The following is a 20357-nucleotide window of genomic DNA, read 5'->3' as shown; positions in this document are numbered from 1 at the left end:
ACTAGAGACAACCCTGTCTCCATCTAAAGACTGGCATGTCTTTTCATTTTGTTTTTTTGTAAATGCTTTGTCACGTCTTCATTTTTAACCCATTATGCTTGTACAGCACGACACTCTTACACCTTAACAACAATAATTCATCAGACTTTTAAGTGTCAGTGGGTGGTCGAGCGACAATTTACTTTCTGACAAATGGGCCATAGCAATCCATGGCGGGTTTTATTTCCCTCCCCATTGCCATGCAATTAGGCTAGTACCAGTATAAGGAATGTTTTTCTATTCATTTGATTAATGCAAGTTTACCTTGTAGGGTCCTACAGTGCAGGATTTGCAGTCAAAAGTTGTACAGCTTTAACAATACTTTTTCTAAAAAGACACATAGGTAGGTAGTTATCAAAAAGGTCATAAATCAAGGCATGTTGTGTGACGGTGCTTGATTCCTGCTAGCTCGTGCTAAAAAGCTGAGGCCCTAAGCTCCTTTTAAATCCTTTTGTTTGCTGCTGCCTTTCAATTGACCGTTTCTGCAATTCGGAATTCTTATAGACATTCTTAAATTGCACTGCAAATTATGTTTTCTTTCATGTTTCAATCAATGTTCTTGTTTGTAAATCTCCTAGCTTTATGTTGGGATGTTTTTAATGATTTTATGTGAAGCACTTTGAATTGCCTTGTTGAAGTGTGCTATACAATTTCCTTGCCTAGTGCAAATAAGCAGGGACATATTGTATTGTCTTCGTCCAGATATTCTCTAATGCGACTGATCTCTGCATTGGATTAATTTGTAATTTTATTAACTGCATGATCTGTTTAGCTTGGTTGGTCTCAAATAATCTGCCATCGGCAACTACCATTGCTACTAAACTAAAATTGTGGCTAATGAAATTTGCTTAGTGGCTAGTATCTTTGGAAAACCACTACCCACACATTAAGTTAAGCCCTGGATGTGACTATGACAAGAGAGAAGTGTGGATGTTAGTTACCGAGGGGCAGGTGGCAGTATGTATCGTAACTGTCATCAGTGTAGGAATATGTGTGAATGGGTAAATGATGACATGTAGTCTTCGAGACCTTTTGAGTGGTATGAAGACTAGAAAAGAGAACTAAACTATTTGTCATTTTTTTCTGAGCATCTGAATAATGAATATGGCCATCCTAATGCAGTTTAGGTTATTAGAAAAAAAGCATCACTGGACAGGGACCTGCATGATCCGCTTGACCCTCGTGGAATCCCGAAAGACAGAGGTCAAATGTGAAGCTACGCAGGGCATGACACTCTGTCCCACTCCATCTGCGCTGCCACACTTCATGCACTACACATAACCAAGATCAGAACATGCTTCATAGTCCTCTGCACCTCTGGCTGGCTTTAGTCAAAGGAAATCATAGACATCATCAATGATAAGTGGTAGGGGTGTAACGATTCATTCACTGAATCGATTAATCAATTTATATTCCTGCGATCCAACTGAATCGATCTGTGCTCCGCAAATCGGCATTCCGGACAACATATATCGATTACAAATCGATTGAAATGGTACATAATCGATTGTATCGATACTTGGATACTGTACATTGGATTTAAGTACAAAAACGGTATGGATGTGTGTTTGTTTTTTAGCACTTTAGACACGTTAAACGTTACTCGATTCAGTCTGCCTGTCTATGACGTCATCAGTACGCAGCGGCAGCCGCGCGAAACTCGGCACAACAACAAAACACAGCGTGGAGGAGACGACTGCGAGCAAGACATTTACAAACCAACTTATCGATCCAGCGTGTGGAAACATTTTGGCTTTTGCAAACTTGGAGGTGTTCTAAATAAGTCGGTCGCTGTTTGTAGAGTATGTAGAAGACAAATAAAAAAACACGGAAACACGACGAATCTTTCCGGCCATCTACTAAGGCGCCGTGGGATTAAACAACGCCGACAGTCAGTCACCTCTAGCAGCGTTACCGCTGCAGAAGGTAACTCCGGCTCTGCAGACACCTCAGGCCTCGCCAGCACGAAACTCAGCATCACAGTAACAATTGCCAAGTTTAGCTGTAAAGACATGCGACCCTACAATGTGGTTGAAAATCCGGTTCTGTAAATTGATCTCAGAAACTTTGCCTGCACTGTCCAGTAAAGTTACTGAATCGATTTCAAGTCACTGAATCGAATCGAATCATTCTAAATTAACCCAGATCGTCCATGAATCGCGATTTGAATCAAATCATTGTTAAAATGAATCGTTACACCCTTAGTAAGAGGCTTTAAAAAAAAGGTACCTTTTTTAAGAACAACTTGTTTACAACCAGTTGCTTTAAATCGCTTCAAATAAAAAAAATCCCTGTTTTTATTTCTTCAGGGCTGTTAAAGAGAGTTTAGAGTGATTGTACCATACACACACTTTTCAATGTTGACAGATTTTGACAGAAGAGTGCAATCTCAAAATCCCCTAAACATACTATACATGCACATTAGAGGCATGTTGTTCTAGAAACGCGTTTGCCAGACTAAAAGCCTTATACTCATTTCTTTGCTGAGGAACGGATGGTAATCCATCAGCACCCTAAAGTGGCTGGTCCCAGAAACCTGAGCTTTATTGACTCTGACCCCAAGGTTTTTTACATGGGAACTCGTCAGTATGTCCGGTTGTTGATAAGAAAATCTGTCCATTGCATGGCCCCCTATATGCGCTGAGTCCTACAAACTGTCAGTAGATAGCAGCATTTCAAATGACAGCCGCTTATCTGAGCAAGCTCCAATGCATTTGGCAAGGGTGGAATTGGTGGTACACCAACAGCATTACTGTTGGATGTTCAGCCCTCTTTTACTCAGTGTTCAGGCCTTTTTCAGTCCAGATGTTTTTGCCATATTTTGGACCCGGTGTGAACCCCAGTATCTCATGTTGATAAGAATAACTAATACATAGTGACTAATAATTATCCATCTCTTATAAAAAAATATGCTGTTTGAAAAGCAAAAATATTGAAATAATTGTGTTAAGGAGGTTGAGAACATTTCTCACAGGAAACAATGTTTGCAATGCTCACTATGCCTATAAGCAACCAAATTGTTTCTAATTTAATGGAAATGTTCCACTGGACCACTAATATCAATGGCATATCTATGTAAATGGGATTAGCTGCATCTTAATACACCTCTTCAAAACAACCAAGGAAAAAAACAAAGGGAAATAATTACTACTTGGTGTAGTGCATCCAATTAATGTCAATGAGGACTAATTTGACAACTCTTCCTGACAGCCTGCTCATTGTATTTACTCATCTGGAACAGGAAGAACTAATTACAGCTGATTCCGATAAATAAAAAAAAATTAAAAATTTGTTATCTTTTTTGAACAGCCATACCACTTCTGGTCCCAGAGATGTTTCGAGCAAACTGAAATTTTTCTCTGGAAAAATAGTGACAAGATATTGAAAGCCACAGAGAGCACTTTGTGAGGAATGCTTTTTTAGATCTGTGGGACCACAGAAAGAATACTATTATATATTTTATATTAGGATGCTCCTCTGAACCTAGTTTGTTGCGGAAACACCCAATCAGTGTGTTGAGGAAAGACCAACTCAAAAGCCCACAGAACTGTGTGCACCATACCAGGGTAGCTGTCAGGGATGCGGGTGGGAGGCAGGACTCAAACGCAGACTTGTCAGGAAAACAAAAGACTTTAATAGTCAAAAGGCCAAAAACATAGGAACCGGGAGGAAAAACAACAGGCAAGAAACTACAGCCATCCACAATAAGAGACGAGAACATGCGTGACGAAAGACATTGACGCGACAAGTGACACAGGAGACACACGGCTTAAATACACAAGGGAGGTGCAGTTGATTGGACACAGGTGGAAACTATTAAGACGATCACAGGGGATGACGGGACAAGGCAGGAAGTGAAGTTACCCAGGGACACGAGTGGCAGAAAACTACAAAATACAACAGGAAGTGAACCACACCGTGACAGTACCCCCCCCTCAAGGGCCGACTTCCAGGCGGCTCACACTAGAGCAAAACAAGGGGTGGGGGGGAGGGAAACCCGAGACGTTGGTCGGACCACCCGGGAAACTCTGGCGGGCGGCCCGGCGGGCGGTCACCAAGCCGGCTCCGGAGCGGCGACTGCAGGGCACGGAACGTCTCTAGAATGGCAGGCTCGGAGACACGGGAAACCTCCGGGGTCGTCGGCGGCGGCTCGGGGACACGGGAAACCCCCGGGGTCGGCGGCGGCGGCTCGGGGACACGGGAAACCTCCGGGGTAGTCGGCGGCGGCTCGGGGACACGGGAAACCTCCGGGGTAGTCGGCGGCGGCTCGGGGACACGGGAAACCTCCGGGGTAGTCGGCGGCGGCTCGGGGACACGGAACACGTCAGCAGTCGTTGGCGCCAGCTCGGGGACACGGAACACCTCCGTAGTCGGCGCCAGCTCGGGGACACGGAACACCTCCGTAGTCGGCGCCAGCTCGGGGACACGGAACACCTCCGCAGTCGGCGGCGGCTCAGCCCCCCCCATAACACACCCCATGGCCCCCCCCTCAAGGACCGGATCCCAGACGGCCCTCAAATCACCAACGGGAGGGTGGGAGAGGACCATGGGATGGGAGGGAGGGAGTCTGAGTCTCGGAGCGGGGACTGGGGGCGTCGGGGCCATGAGTCTCGGAGCGGGGACTGGGGGCGTCGGGGCCATGACTGAGAGTCTCGGAGCGGGGACTGGCCGAGTCGGGGTCGGGGCTGAGAGTCTCGGAGCGGGGACTGGTCGAGTCGGGGTCGGGGCTGAGAGTCTCGGAGCGGGGACTGGTCGAGTCGGGGTCGGGGCTGAGAGTCTCGGAGCGGGGACTGGCCGAGTCGGGGCCGGGACTGAGAGTCTCGGAGCGGGGACTGGCCGAGTCGGGGCCGGGACTGAGAGTCTCGGAGCGGGGACTGGCCGAGTCGGGGCCGGGACTGAGAGTCTCGGAGCGGGGACTGGCCGAGTCGGGGTCGGGACTGAGAGTCTCGGAGCGGGAGATCGCTGCGGAGAGAAATTTCCCACTTCATGAAAGCAGAGGTCTGTGTGGACTTACTGTACAACACCTCTGCTCTCTTCAGAAAGCCCACCATTAAGTGTGTTCAGTTTGCAGAATATATCTGCGTGTACTTCACATTTTGATACTCTGCAGTAGAAGTTTTGCGTGATCCTGTTCTTTGCCTTGACTGTAAGGCGTTGATCCTAAGTAATTCAATTACTTTTTGAAGGTTACCAATACAGCAGAGCGAGTGGCCTACTGGTTTGTATATGGTTTAGTAAGCGATCGAGTGGTGTTTGAATCTCAACCAATACCAGCCTGTACTGGTGACAGGAGACAAGGAGCAGGAATTAGTGGCTCCGGCGACTGGACACAGGAAGCCAGACTTTGGGCCACTGGTAACATTAGACAGGGTGCCTGATTAGGGGGCACTGGCTGGACTTGAGAAACTGTGCTCTGGGGCACCAGCGACAGGAATCAGGGAGGCAGATTTGGCGGATCAGGTGTCAGGAAATGTGGGTTTGGAACCAGCAGATCCGGAAGTCAAGGGGCCAGAAACTGCAGTGGATGGGGGTCCGGAATCAACTTCAGGATTCGTAGTCGAGGGACAGGAATTGGTAGTGTCCAGGAGTCAGATACTGAAATGAGGCAGTTAGGGTGTTGGGGGGGCAGGCGTATGTGGGGGCAGAATTGCGGGCTACGAGGTCAGGCGTCGGGGGGCCAGAATCAGAAGTCGGCGGCAGCCAAGGAAGGTTGGCGGCCGCGAAGAGGGATTCGCTGCGGCCCAGTAGGAATGGGAGTCAGCTGTGGCCCGGCGCAAATTCTCTTGCATCAACAGGTTACCTCAGCAGATAGCTAACAGCAGATCCATCAAATAAAGCCTCAGAAATTCAAAGTAGAGTGTAATGAAATCTTAATTTTTTTAACTGGAAACATTACATGGACTGCTCTTAAAAACTCTCCACATACATAATAGAATTTTTTGCATAAAGCCGTCATGCCAGAAATGACTAGTAGCCTTTAGGCTAAGTAGACGTTAACATTACTTTCCTGACAAGTTAGCGTCTAAGCTAATTTTACCATCATTGTTAATGGAAAAATCCTAACACAGAGGTACTAAACTAGTTAAGAAACACAATACAGTATGTCAAGAGTACATATTTACATGCTACATACAGAAATACTTACAGACATAGGCCTTCAACGAATGCCAAACAGTAAAGGTTAAACGCAGCTGCAGCATTATCTCTCAGTAGAAACAGAAATAAAAGGGACACACTGCGGTAAGAGAGGATGGATGAATCTAAGAACAAAAATGCAATTACATTCTACACCACTTAGCGTTTCAAATGCAGCACATTAAAAGTTGGCCAAAACAGGTGCTGTGGCCCAGCGGGAAGGGGAGTTCGCTGCGGCCCAGCGGGAACGAGGGTATGCTGCTGCCCAGTGTGAGTGGGGGTTCGCTGCTTCCGCTGCCCTGACTTATTCTTGGTTGAGGAGGTCTCGGAGCGCAAGGCATTTCCTCTGGCACCACCTTGGCCCGAAGACAGAGTTTGTCTTCCATTGTCAAAACGCGCTCTTCACGTCCAGATTGTCTGATCCCTACTCTAGAAATTAGTCTGCTGAGTCCATATGGGGTCTGTTCATTCTGTCACAGATGAGGGTAGAAATTGGACCCAATCGAAGACTTTACAAACAAAACTCAATGAACCCACAAGATACAAGGGACACACACGGTCAAGTTGCTTTCCTGTTCTACAATAAGATTCCTTAAAGTTGTGCAGTTTCCCCACTTGAACGGGAAATGACGTGTCTACCCACAGGGGTAAACTGGATTCCGCTCAAAGACAAACACATTTTCCTTTTCTTTCTTCCTTTTATTTGAGTAGATTCCACATTTAATTTTCTTCACACGAGCGCTGAGCTCTATATCAGTGCTTACATTCTGGTGTTTCGTCCTAGGTGGAAAAACCTTAAAATGCACAAAATACAGTACTCATACTCAACATTTAAACAAGATGTACATAGGCAAGGCATGGGTTAGTATAAAACAAGGGAATAAAGTTTAAAGTTAAAAATTTAAAATATAAAAAAAGTTTAAAAAATATTAAGCATAAAGTGCACTAGCGAACAAGTAACTAAGTGACGAGTGACGACAAAGCGATAAATTACAGTTAAAGTGACATGTGCAGTGTGAAGGGGAGTGACCGGTGGAATGTTATAGTCAGACAGTGGCCACGATCTTTTTAGCTCGCTTCAGAGACCTGGAAGCGAACAAGTCCTGCAGGGATGGCAGATTGCAGCCAATCACCCTCTCTGCAGAGCGGATGACACGCTGCAGCCTGCCCTTGTCCTTGGCTGTGGCTGCAGCGTACCAGATGGTGATGGAGGAGCAGAGGATGGACTCGATGATGGCCGTGTAGAAGTGGATCATCATCGTCTTTGGCAGGTTGAATTTCTTCAGCTGCCTCAGGAAGAACAACCTCTGCTGAGCCTTCTTTGTGATGGAGCTGATGTTCAGCTCCCACTTGAGGTCCTGGGTGATGATGGAGCCCAGGAAACGGAAGGAATCCACAATAGTGACGGGGGAGTCACACAGGGTGATGGGGGAGGGTGGGGCTCTGTTCCGCCAGAAATCCACAACCATCTCCACTGTCTTTAGAGCGTTGAGCTCCAGGTTGTTCTGGCTGCACCACAACACCAGATGGTCAGACTCCCACTTGTAGGAGGACTCGTCCCCACCAGAGATCAGTCCAATGAGGGTGGTGTCATCCGCAAACTTCAGGAGCTTGACGGACTGGTGACTGGAGGTGCAGCTGTTGGTGTACAGGGAGAAAAGCAGAGGGGAAAGAACGCAGCCTTGGGGGGAACCGGCGCTGATGGTCCGAGAGGCTGAGACATGTTTCCCCAGCTTCACGTGCTGTTTCCTGTCAGACAGGAAGTCTGTGATCCACTTGCAGGTGGAGTCGGGCACGTGCAGCTGGGAGAGTTTGTCCTGCAGCAGAGACGGGATGATGGTGTTGAAGGCAGAGCTGAAGTCCACAAACAGGATCCTGGCGTAGGTTCCTGGGGAGTCCAGATGCTGGAGGATGTAGTGGAGGGCCATGTTGACAGCATCGTCCACAGACCTGTTGGCTCTGCAGGCAAACTGCAGGGGGTCCAGGAGGGGGTCGGTGAGGGACTTCAGGTGGGTCAGGACTAGCCATTCAAAAGACTTCATGACTACATAGGAGTGGGGTTTTTTTGGCTTGTAGTTAGTGAGCTGTTTGAGGATCTCCAAACCGCAGAACTGTTGTTGGAGTTTCTCAGAGTACAGTCGTTTAGCATCTCTCACCGCCTTGCTAAACTTGTATTTTGACTCTGTGTACAAGTCTTTGTCCCCGCTCCTAAATGCCTGATCCTTCTGCAGTCGTAGTGTTCTGAGTTCCGCTGTGAACCAGGGTTTGTCGTTGTTGTAACTCACCCTATATATAATCTAAAATCCCTGCACACTGTTAAAGCAAGGAGCACTGAAAGCCCACCGTGTGGTCATTCATCAAGTTGTATTTGGAAAGCTATGTAACCATTTCAAGAGGCCTGGATGAGTCCACACAGCCTCTGCAATCAGTTTATCCAAATGGCCTCTTTTACCGACATAACAAAGTGTTCATACGGTCATTGCTCAGAGGAGAGAATGATGAAGCTCCAAACTATCTTTCAGTTGACACACAACTCATTCTGAAACACAACTAAGCTACCAAAGGAAAGGTCCATTGACTTGATACTCCAGAATACATATCTTTAAATGAACACAATGGAAAATCTTTTGGGCCCCCGCCAACCAAAATAGTATGAAACCATGCTGAGGTCACAAATACAGTAAGCCTGTGGACACTCTGTGAACACGTACCGTTCATCGTATATCCCTTTTTCATCAGGACAGCAAGGACATGAAGATATATCGGGCCTCAAGGCAAAGTTCACTAAAGACAAAAAGGATGACCCACAACGGTGTGTGTGCTGTTTTATATACTGTGGGGTCCACACAGATAGAGTCCACACAGATAGGCTTATACTGATTGATTGGCTACACTTATTTAAATTTATAGTGGGGGGGGGATTAGTGTGATTGGAGGAGTTGATGAGTCCAGTAAGGGGTTGAGACTGTGAGTTACAAAATTGATTTAAAGTGAATCCCCATTTGTAAAATGCATTTTAAGCCACGCCAGTACTATCCAGAGTCCAGTGAAGGCAATATCGTTCGGTTGGTCCAACTTTATATGTGAACTCATATCTGTCCGTTTCTAAGTTTGTTTAGAAAGCCCGCTTTTTGGTCATTAAGGTAGGATAACTGTGTTCAGAACAGATTGGGGGGCATTAGAGGTTTCAGGGTTCAAAGTGCAATCAAAACAATTGCAGGTTTGGAGAAGAGCCTATTGCACATTTTAGCTGTCTTTATGCAGCTCCCCAAGGCTTTGTGGAAAAGCAGCCGGTAGTAGAATAGTTTATATTTGTCTTCTGTTTGGCTTTTGATAAGGATAATGAATCTGTCCTCTGAGTCGTTTCACTCATCTTTCATATAGACATACTGAAAGATCGCTCCGTAATACCATTCGATGTGATAATCATAAAAGCAATTTTTACTATATAAAATGCACAGCTAAATATGCATGTAAGATTTGCAGATAATGATAAATGTAGCTAAATTAACTATTTCATCACTAATTTATATTTGTAATAGTTCTACTTTGTAAATGGAATATAATTCAATTCAACAAAGAAGCTCCAGGTCTAAGACTTTATGCATCTGACGACTTGAGGGAGATATCTTGATCTTGGGAAAGACCTGCTCTGCCCGGGAGAAAATGGAACAGGGAGATAATGAATGTTGAATGAACATATCTATTTCATGCAATCATCCCTATTGACCAAATCCCATTGGCACACAAATCATCTGTATGGTTATGCCAGTTAATTAAAATCTAGGTTTTTAGAATTAATCATGTCTTGCCATTGCAAATGTCTTCTGTCATTGGACCTGCATTGCGCATATTATTGGCAATATTAACAATAACATTTTTGATGAAATGTAATTAAAAAATAATTCGATAAAACAAAACTACAAAACCAAGTCGAGATAGCACTTGTGCGTTACTGTTTGTGTGAACGGAATATGGTATTATTTGGGGAAATCCTGTATACTCTCAGGTTTTTTGGACTAACTTGGAAAAGATTAGCCCTAATTTTTCCTCTCAAAGCCAGTATTTTCCTTTCCATTGCGTGACGCCTGCCAGACTTTTATTCTGTGAGCGCAGGCTTTTTCAAAATGCCCCAGTGAGCTTTTTGCTAATGTTGTTAAGAGATACGCAGGAAAAGAATGTGCTTAAGCAAATTCATTAAATATTAAAAGGAGTGTGGCAAAAAGCATGAACGTGATCTCATAATTCTTAGAGGAAGATTCGATTTCTTCATAACTACTTCATCTGTTTAATTGTTGTTAGTGATAATTCATTATTTGCCAGCTTTGTAAAGCACACACTAACCATGTAGGACACAAATATTGTACAGTCCATCTACTGATTGTTAGCAGAATAATAGTTTTAGTGTCAGCAAGACAAAGGGAGAGATCACAAGAGATGAGTTATGTGAGCAAGTTGCTTGTTTGTGGCTCTTCAATGTTGTTTCAGCAAGGTTTAACATAGATGCACACAGAACTTCCCGTGAAGTGTGTATTCTAAGTGCAATATTGATGCTGTAACTTCTTTGCAGTGAAGTCTCAAGTCTATGACTGGTAAATTAACTCATTTACTCAACTAATGGCAGCTCCTACAACATTAGAAATTCTTTCTGCCTTCCAAAGGCCATCAGGGTGTTGGGCTGGTCCAATACTGGCCCACTTCCATTATCTCCCAGCCTGACTATATTCTCTGCTTCACAGATCATGTTAAATCTAACATTAAAAGCTAGAAATCACTGACTGATATTTATACTATTCCTCGCATCTGTATTCACACTCATGGTTTCCATCTTCTTTCATATTATCTTATATTATTGCTTCCCATATTACAAGCCTGTTTAACCTGTCATTTCATTTGTCGGTTTTCCCCCTTGACTGGAAATCGGCTACAATCCTCCCCCTCTTTAAAGGAGGCTCTGGCTCTGAAAAAGAAACTGGTACATAAATGAGTAATTCACTTCATTGACTCAAATTATATCTTGTCTGACCTGCAATCTGGGTTAGGAAAGGCGACGGATGTACCACCGATACACTGATGTCCTTGATGACATCATCGCAATGGACAAACAGACTTGTTTAGCTACCTTATACAGACATAGCAAAGGCTTTTGACTCAGTCAACCACAACAAAGACTTTGCTTGTCCAGTGAATATTGCAACTGGTTTGCTAGCGACCTGGCTGGTCGTGTCCAGCGTGATAAGACAAAAAACATCATGTCTGAACCTCTTAACATTTCAAAAGGTGTGCCTCAAGGCTCCATCTTTGGCCCTATTTTTTCTCCATTTATATTAATGATGTAGCCAAAGCTGCTGGAAATTCCTGTATTCATCTCTATGCTGATGACACCATCATATATTCAGCTGGTGCCTCACTCCACTCTGCTGTGTCCATTCTTCAAAGCCTCACCTCCATCCAACATTCTTTCCACAACCTCCACCTGCTCCTCAAAAGTCCGTACTGTGTTTGGTCATAACTCCTTTCATTTTGCCGCTGCAAATGATTGGAACTCAGTACAAAACACGCTCAAACTAACAGCCCTTACCGCTCTTAACATGTTCAAACAAAAGCTGCAACAAGCCATAGTTGACTGTTGTACTTGCTAATCAGCCCTCACTTCACTCGCTCTCTCTCCCATTTTTTATAAAGAATGCTTTTTAATCTGCCTTTTTTGTACATAGTGTTGATTAACTTAACTATGTTGTTTTTAGCAAATTGTTTTCATGTGTTTGTCAAACTGCATGGTATTTGTGCTGTTTGTGTCACTTGTGTGGACTGTGCTACTGCCTCTTGGCCAGGTCATTATTGTATAATCGTCTATGTACGTGAAAATCCTGATGCCGCCGTTCCGTAACGGAGCCAAAGCGGCTTCCACACACCTGCTGAACACCCGCGGGGCTAATGAGAGCCCGAATGGGATGGCTTGGTACTCGTAGGCTTTGCCCTGATAAGCAAACCTGAGAAACCTCCGGTGTGCTGGATAAATGGCGATATGAAAATAAGCGTCCGAGAGATCGATCGTTACAAACCAATCCCCTGGACGTATTGAACGACAGAGCCCCTTGTGTGTTAACATCCTGAACGTGTACTTGCGTAAGTGCCTGTTTAACACACGGAGATCTAAAATGGGACGGAAGGAAGTACTCCCCTTTTTTGGGATGAGGAAGTAGCGGGAGTGAAAACCCCGCTGAGCTTCCTCGCTCGGGACAGCTCTGATCGCCTGTTTGTTCAACAGCGATGTTATTTCGCCCTCTAGGACTCAAGCTGAATCGCCCTTGGCTACTGAAACTAACACCCCGTTGAATCTGGGTGGCTCAATAGCGAATTGTAGTCTGTACCCCTGAGAAATAGTGGATAAGACCCACGGATGCACTGCGCATGCGCGCCACCGTTCTGCCCGACCAGTGAGTGGGCTGAAGGCACCGTACGGTGACGTCACTTCGCGGCCTCCCCTCGGTGGAGCGCGAGCTCCCCCTGTGGGGATTATGGGGCCATGACATGGATTTGTTTTTATCATGTATTTCGCCCTCGGCCTTCGACCTGGCTGCGAGAATACAAACTTTATAACTTTGTTTGAGGTAGGAAGAAGTGCTTGGTGACACTGTGTTACCCACCGCCCCCGATACTCCCTCCCTTGAACGTGAGGGGGGAGAAACATCAAAAAATCCTCTGGAGAACTGGAAAACACCAGGGAATTTGGAATACAAACTCGGGGGGTTTGTCTCACCACCACCTCCCTTCTTTTCTTTGAAGGTGGAGGGGAGGGAAAAGCAAGGCCGGTTAGGACGTGCGCTTCTTCTTCTCTTCCCTGGGGTGGGATGGGCGGTTCTTTGCTGCAGCGGCTGCAAAGGAGTGTTTGCCCCATGGTTTGTCCGAGGCTGCCGGACAGTCTGCTGACTCGTGCCCCTCTCACAGCTGCAGCTGCAAAACAAGCCCTGGGCACCTGCGGGGTGCGAGGGATGTGCTTACGGGGCAAACAGAGGTCGAAGGCTTCGCCCTCTTGTTTTCTGAGGGTGCTGGCCTCCCTCATCTTTTCAAGAGCAGGGCCAAACAAACCCTTAGCTGGGTCATAAGCAGCATCCATCACCTCTGCCTTCTGCACATCGCTGAGGCCCGAAAGATTCAGCCATAGGGCCCTCTCGCCTGAGACCGCAAGTCCCATCACACGGCCGCAGCCCTGCACCGCACCGCACCGCGTGATGAGCGGAGGATGAGGATCATTTACTACGCAAATCTCATCCCACAGGGCCGGGTTTGGTGACCCAGAGTCCAGTTGCCTGCCCATCTCCTCTAAGATTTCTCCCAGCAAAGTCACCGCGTTTAGCGAACACACTGACTGTGCCGCATAGCGGTACATTCTCTGCAAAACAGAGGCGGTGAGGCGCTCTGTTTTATTAGGCAGGGTGATGTAAGAGGAAGCTGAGAGAGAGCGGCGGTTTGGGTGGAGGTGGTAAGCCACTGAAGGTTCTAGCTCTGGTGGGCCTGCTAGGCCCAGCTCTCCCATCCCATCAACTTCCAGTTTAGAGTAGCCCTTAGTCGGGAGCTTACTCTTGAACGGGCTGGACCAGTACCTGCCCATCTCCTTCATGCAGATGGGCACGGCTGGCAGAAGTTGTTTAGACGGCGGTAGGGTTGGCGGCAGCCTTTTACCGTCGTATAGGTCTCTTTCCCCCCCTGTAGCATCTTGGGCTGCTGGCCATTGTATGCCCAATTTTGACGTGACCCGTTTGCAGACCTCATACAGGTTGTTGTCCACTGGGGGGACAACATCAGATGCACTAGGGGGTCTGGGTGGTTCGACAGGAAAAGTGGAGTCATCCTCCTCCTCTTCCATGTCGTCCACGTCAAGGAGGTCAGAGTTGGCATCGCCCTCTGCGTCCTCACCACCCGGCTCCTGTTCGAGCAGTCGAAAAGTGGAGGCATTTCCGGGGACTCAGCATCCATCATGTCCGCCCAGCTCGAAGAAGCTCACGGCAGGTGGGCGCTGGTTGAGGCTTTTGGGGCAGTTCCAGACAGGCACGGGTCCTGCTTTGAGGATGCCGCCACTCTAAGCCGTCCCTCCCGAATCTTCTCCGGCATTGGCTTACAGGGTAGACAGGACTGTGGGTCCGCCAGAGCCGCCTGGGCGTGTTTAGCGCCCATGCAGGCTATGCACATCTGATGAGGGTCCCTGCCCGAGATGGACGCCCCGCATGACGCAGGGCACGGGCGGGATGCAGCCTCTTTGGCCTTCAGCTCTGACCCTTTGGCGGGGGTAGCGGCCGACATAGCAACTGAGAAGAGAGGGGAATACACCACAATTAGCCGAGCCTAGCGTTAGCTTGACGGTAAATTGTTTCGGTAACGGGGGGTTAATCCCGCTAACCGCGCACCGTAACAGTTTGCTCGGCGTGACACGTTAGCAAAACAACGGTTACTCGGCTCGACTAGCAAACTAATGCTAACCGAGACCCGGCAGGCTCACCGTAACGCAACACAGGTAATCAAATACCGAGCCGTCGGGAGAACAGTTCGCCTTGGCCCGGACACTGCCCTAATACTGTGTAGTAACCAGATATACTTTTATGAAGTCACTTACCCAGAAAATCCAGACTACAGCCAGGAGCTGCGTTCGGCGACGCGTCCTAATGGATCGTCTGCGAACCGTTAAGCAGCACTCCAAGCTAGCCAAGATTAGCTGAGGGAGCTATAGTTCTTCACGGGAAGAAAACGAGAATGATTTACGAGGGGCGGTCGACTGTGATAATAGGCGCTGACTGGCCGAACGGTGTGGTCGACGGGGGGGTACCCCAAAATACGGACGCCCCGGCAGGCTGGATTTGACCCGGGGGCCGGAGATTGAGACCCCTGTTCTACACAGTGCAAAGATATGTGTTTGAGCAGTCAGTTCGGTGTACAGTGGGAAAAATTAATTTTGGTATTCAGAAAAAACACAAACGACATTGTTGATCTGCTGTTTCCACAAATCCATTTTTGTCCAGCAGATGCTGTGATTAAACTTGGATGTGTATCACAAAATGCAACAGTATTAAGCTGACTTGTACTCAAACTGCGTACCACTGACCAGAACATAACCAGTGTACTATAGTCGCCAAATAAAAAAATAAATTGTATTATCTTATAGCAAAACTCTCATATACACAAGTGATAGAACAATACTCCCACAAGCAGTGCTTTTTGCATGACGTGTCTCAGGCTACTATGCAATGCAAATAAGTGACGTCATTATCATTTTTAATGTGCATAGGTCTACCATGGTTAAGTTGCTTGTGGCTATCATGAACCGCAGCTGAACACACAAAGAAGACAATTATTTTTGCATGATTACAGTTTGTTTATATTCCTCCAAATCCATCGCCAAAAACAGAACAAAAAAAATCCTCTTGGGCTGCATTTTAATCTTTGTAAACGAGTCAAAATCACTATTAGGGTAACTAAAGTGACACTGACAAATACTTCATCTATGATATTAAGTTCAGATTGACTCCCGCCGAGGTGGAAATGTGATAAAATTGTGCTTAACCTCTCTTTAAATATTCCTTCATCAAAGGTAGGTAGGTATTGTTTCCCCAAAGGTGTCTTTCATATGTCGGTGTCAAATATGATCTGAGTAGTTGATTTGTTCTATTCATAGGTATTAGTTCCATTTGACTAATATTTGAATGGAAATTGCTCATTCAGATGCAATCATCTTTAAGTGAGCAGGAGCCATCTCTGGTAAACCATTAGTGGGAACTGTTCTTCTGACGTCAGATTGGACACTGTTATTGCCACCAACTTGTTTATAACCCTTGGGTTATAGACAATTTAATGCGGATGAGACTGACATTAAGGCAACAATATTGGCTCTTATGTTTTCTGGAAGACTGTGGTGTCTATAAATCTGGGAAGCTCAGTGGCCAAAGTGAGTTCTTACTAATGAATTCTAAAAAAACCATCATATTGGAATTTCATCATTATTTGTTTATGGGAACGAGTAGTGGCTGTTAACTGCAAAGGCTGCCAAAGTGTTTTTATTGTAAAAATTACTGAACATCGCCAGATCATTTCACTTTTAACTAATCTTTTTGTAACACTCTCTAATTGTATCAAGCTTTCCCTCAAAGGTATCTGTTGAAATGTCATCACAAAGCAGCATTATCCAAACCATTCACAGAGGCACAATCATAGAATCAAATCTATCCAGACGGATGTGTCACATCAACTGCAAGAACTACCTAATTTTAGTGACATGGTTTCAATATTATGATCAAGACATCAGATTTCTTCTTATCAAATCCAAAGGGCAACTAGAAAAACTGTAGAAAATGCGTGCATACACACAAACACACACCATGTTGCCCTAGATGCCATTCATATTTTGACGGTTCTCATAAAGGCTTAATGCCTTAATGCCTATGGAGGAGGATTTAGCTATGACTTTCAGCCATCCTTTTTGTCAATTGCTGAAAATGTGTGAGATGTTGACTGGCTGGAAGAAGAGTTTTTTTTTAATCAAACGCACATTACTAATACACTTTGTATCAATAATGAATCTTTGTGCAAAAACGTACATTTTGTTGTATGCACAACCGAATGTCATGCTAAGGTCAGTAAACTCTGAGTGTCTGCTGGGAGAATTATATCTATTGATAACACAGGATGTCTATACATTCAAATAAGTTAAAACAAACTGGCTTCTTAAATAATTCATGGCCTCACGCAATGGATACATTGACTGACTTTGCGACACGTCCCACATCCCGCATTAGTGAAGAGAGAACCAGGGCAGACTGGGATTGGGATCAGATGCGACAAAAACCAGCACAGATCGCTGAAAATACAGAAAGACCCACCCTGCGTTCTAAGGGCTGGCGACAACCTTTTGTTCCACATGCTGAGGCTGAAGCTGATTAAAATCCAGTTCTGTACAACTCAGTTCGATGAAAAATAGACATAAGCAGAGATTTTCCAGCACAGGGTCTTTAAATAGCTAAAATAATGTCAATAGGGACTGCTTTTTTAGTAATTACTTGACCCAGATTATTAAGCAGCCTATAAAACTATGACATCCCAGGATACACTGCATGTCCAGTGGAAGATGATATCATGGCGGTTTCATGTGTCATTATGAGCTCCTGCAGATGACTGAAACAATTGAGTGAGCGTTTTTTATATGTGTATTATTTTATTTTGGTCAGAGGCCGGTGGATTGTCTGTTGACTCCGACCATACTTGCTTGTTAATGTTTAATTATCATGCATTGTTTGCATAAACGACGCAGGGCCTGGTGTTAATGCAACGCAGTAGGAAATTATGTGAATGTCACTGCATATATAAGTCAAATAAATGAGAAACACAATCTTCAGGGAGGAGCTGGGCTGTGTTTGCCTGTGACTGATCAAAAAGACGATGAATCAAGTTAAATGACTTTGTTCAATTGGGTATGTTAAAATCCATATGTCCCCCTCCTGTTTTAGAGTAAGTGTAGTTGATCTAGGCCACATAGTTTAGCTTTCTTCTTTTGTCCTACCCCTGGGTATTGATACATCAAGAGGGATTCATAGGGGTCATGCAATAAACAAAGCCATTGTAATTTGTCATTTCTGCTTGCTTGAACCCCTCACTTGTGGTGAAGCTTTCACAAGGTCACCAGATGTACCTGACCCGCTGTTAGGCAGAACAATGGCGGTCTAAAAGATAATCCGCATGACATGGATTGAAAGGATTTCTGTCTTCTTTTTTGTCCTCCTTTTTGTTCAGAACAAATGGATGAAAAAACAGCACTTGATGCTTGTGACTCTTCCTTCTCTCTCTTGATGGTGTTGTCTTTATACTCACAGTGAATTCATAGTATATGTCACTAAGTTGTTAACAGGAAATCGCATGAACAAATGTTGCAGTCTTAATTGACTAAGAAAGGGAGTAGGGGGCTTTTGTGAACGAGAGCTTTAGCCACCCTGTAGTCTTCACTAATTAAGCCCACGTATCTTAGATTTTGCCGAGGTCAGGGACGGATTTAATTTAAAAACCATTAAGTCAAGCTTATAATCAGGACTTGTGTTGCTTCCCAGGTAGATATCATTGTAATTAAGTCTTATCTTAGCTAAATTTCTTTGGTACAAGACATCATCATAATTCTTCTATAACAACCTGAGAGTAAACTGGTTGGGTACATGTGATGGCCTGCTCATTAAGTTACAAGTATTGAACAGTGCTAATCAGGCTTTTTCATGTTCATTCATTCATTCTCCCAACTCGACAAACGCCAACGCTTCCTAGGTAGTACTCGGCCTGTATTACTGGGTATGTGGAGAGAAAGCACAAAAACTCGAGGGAGGAAGCGGAATTAATGTGCATAAATGAGATGTGAATTCTTATAGGAGGAGAGAAAGAAGAGGAGAGAGGAGCTCAGTCGTTCCCGGCAGTCTAGGCCTATAGCAGCTTATCTTGGGCTGGTCCCGGCTAACCTGAGCCGGCCCTAACTATAATTATTAAAGAGGAAAGTCTTAAGCCTAGTCTTAAATGAGGTGTCTGGGTCTGTCCCTCGGAGGGTCTGTCCCTCAAAGCTGTTTTCCACAAAAGAGGAGCTTGATGCCTGAAGGTTCTGGCTCCCATCCAACTTTTTAAGACTCTAGGTAACAAGCGCAGCTCTTTTGTAGGGCAATACGGTATCATAAGCTCCTTAAGATAGGGAACAAGTGCAACTTGTAGGTGAGGAGAAGTACCGTAAGTTATATTCTTGATTTAACAGGGAGAGAAGCTAATACAGGAATAATATGATCCCTTTTCTTAGTTCTTGTTAATAGACGTGTTGCAGCATTCTGAATCAAATGGAGAGGCTAAAGAGACTTTTAAGAGCAGCCTGATAATACATAATTCCAGTAATCTAGTGTAGAAGTAACAAATGCATCGTTATTTTTCGCATCACTTTTGATATATTACAGAGAAACTACATCACCAGAAAGCTGACTTGAAATGCGCTATAGGCCCAATAAAATAACTTCTGTTTTGTTTTACATCAGAAAGCTGCTGCTCATCCAGGTTTTGATATCCTTAGACAAGCTTTAAATTTAGAGATCACAGCCTGCTGGCTGGTCTTGTCTGGCCAATCACAACGCTAGTAGAACTACCTACAGCATCGCGGAAGCTCAGCGAGTTGTTGAAGTTTGCAGCATTTGTGCTAAATGCTAACGGCCTGGATTAAAACACTTGCTGTTCTCATCAATTGCTTCGGTCACGTCTGATGGTGGCTAGCCGGACTTCTAATATCACTTTTTTTCATCTTCTTTAGGAAGCGTTGTGATTGGAGACCAACAGCCAATCACAATGGACCTTCTTTAATTCTCTGATTGGTTGGTTTTGTGGCACAAATGTAACGCTGCTGCAAGTCGAGCGAGCGCGTGAGTGAAACGTCGAGCGAGCGCAGCGTGAAGAGGTGGAGAGAGCGCAGCAACCGCTGCCTGCGCGCAGAAAACCAGTTTGTGGAGAGGGCACCTGAGTAAACTGCGCGCACGGGATGTTTTTCTTTGCTACAACATAGTTCTCTGTGCTCAAAATTTACAATTACGCGCTCAGGATTGTGGCACAAATATAACGCCATAAATAAGGAGGGGTTAAAGAAATCAGTAATGAGCTTGCTCTATGGGCCACATGGTTTTGGAAGATCGACAGTAGATTGGAGTCATTTTATACTCAGAACTTTTTTTGCTTAGATGGACAGCGCAGAGTTTCACCCAGGGAGCTTGGGGCAGTTTTCCTGTGCATACAACCTGGTTTTCTGTGCTATAACTTAATCAAACACACATACATTTAAGAATCTTCAACGTGTAAGCACAAAACACCATTTTAGTCTTGAGACTAAATGCTGACGTGTGCCAGACACCGAAGCTTCCAGGTCGCTTACATGCTGCCACTGGTTGCTAATCTATTTATGGCTGTATTCCTAGAGGATGTTATGGGCATCTGAAAAGATACCATAACTCCATTTATGAAATATATATATATATATATATATATATATATATCATTTTTCCATGTATTATAAACACCCAAAGCAAGACTTCAGCAAGTGCCCACTGGACCTGCATGTAAAAACATTATTTTGTAATACAGTATGAATGACTGATTGAATGAAAGACCTTTACATGACCCATCCTTAAATTATC

The 20357-nt window shown here is 45.1% G+C and overlaps 1 protein-coding gene across 1 annotated transcript in view; it reads left to right on the top strand.

Annotated features, from left to right (window-relative positions):
- opcml (opioid binding protein/cell adhesion molecule-like) overlaps window positions 1–20357 on the top strand; it is a 215589-nt gene that overhangs the window by 62692 nt on the left and 132540 nt on the right. The gene's annotated exons all lie outside the window — the stretch shown is intronic.

This window comes from Gasterosteus aculeatus, chromosome 7 (assembly GCF_964276395.1).
Source record: "Gasterosteus aculeatus chromosome 7, fGasAcu3.hap1.1, whole genome shotgun sequence".
Classification (NCBI taxonomy): domain Eukaryota; kingdom Metazoa; phylum Chordata; class Actinopteri; order Perciformes; family Gasterosteidae; genus Gasterosteus; species Gasterosteus aculeatus.
This window is presented reverse-complemented; position numbering and strand designations above follow the sequence as displayed.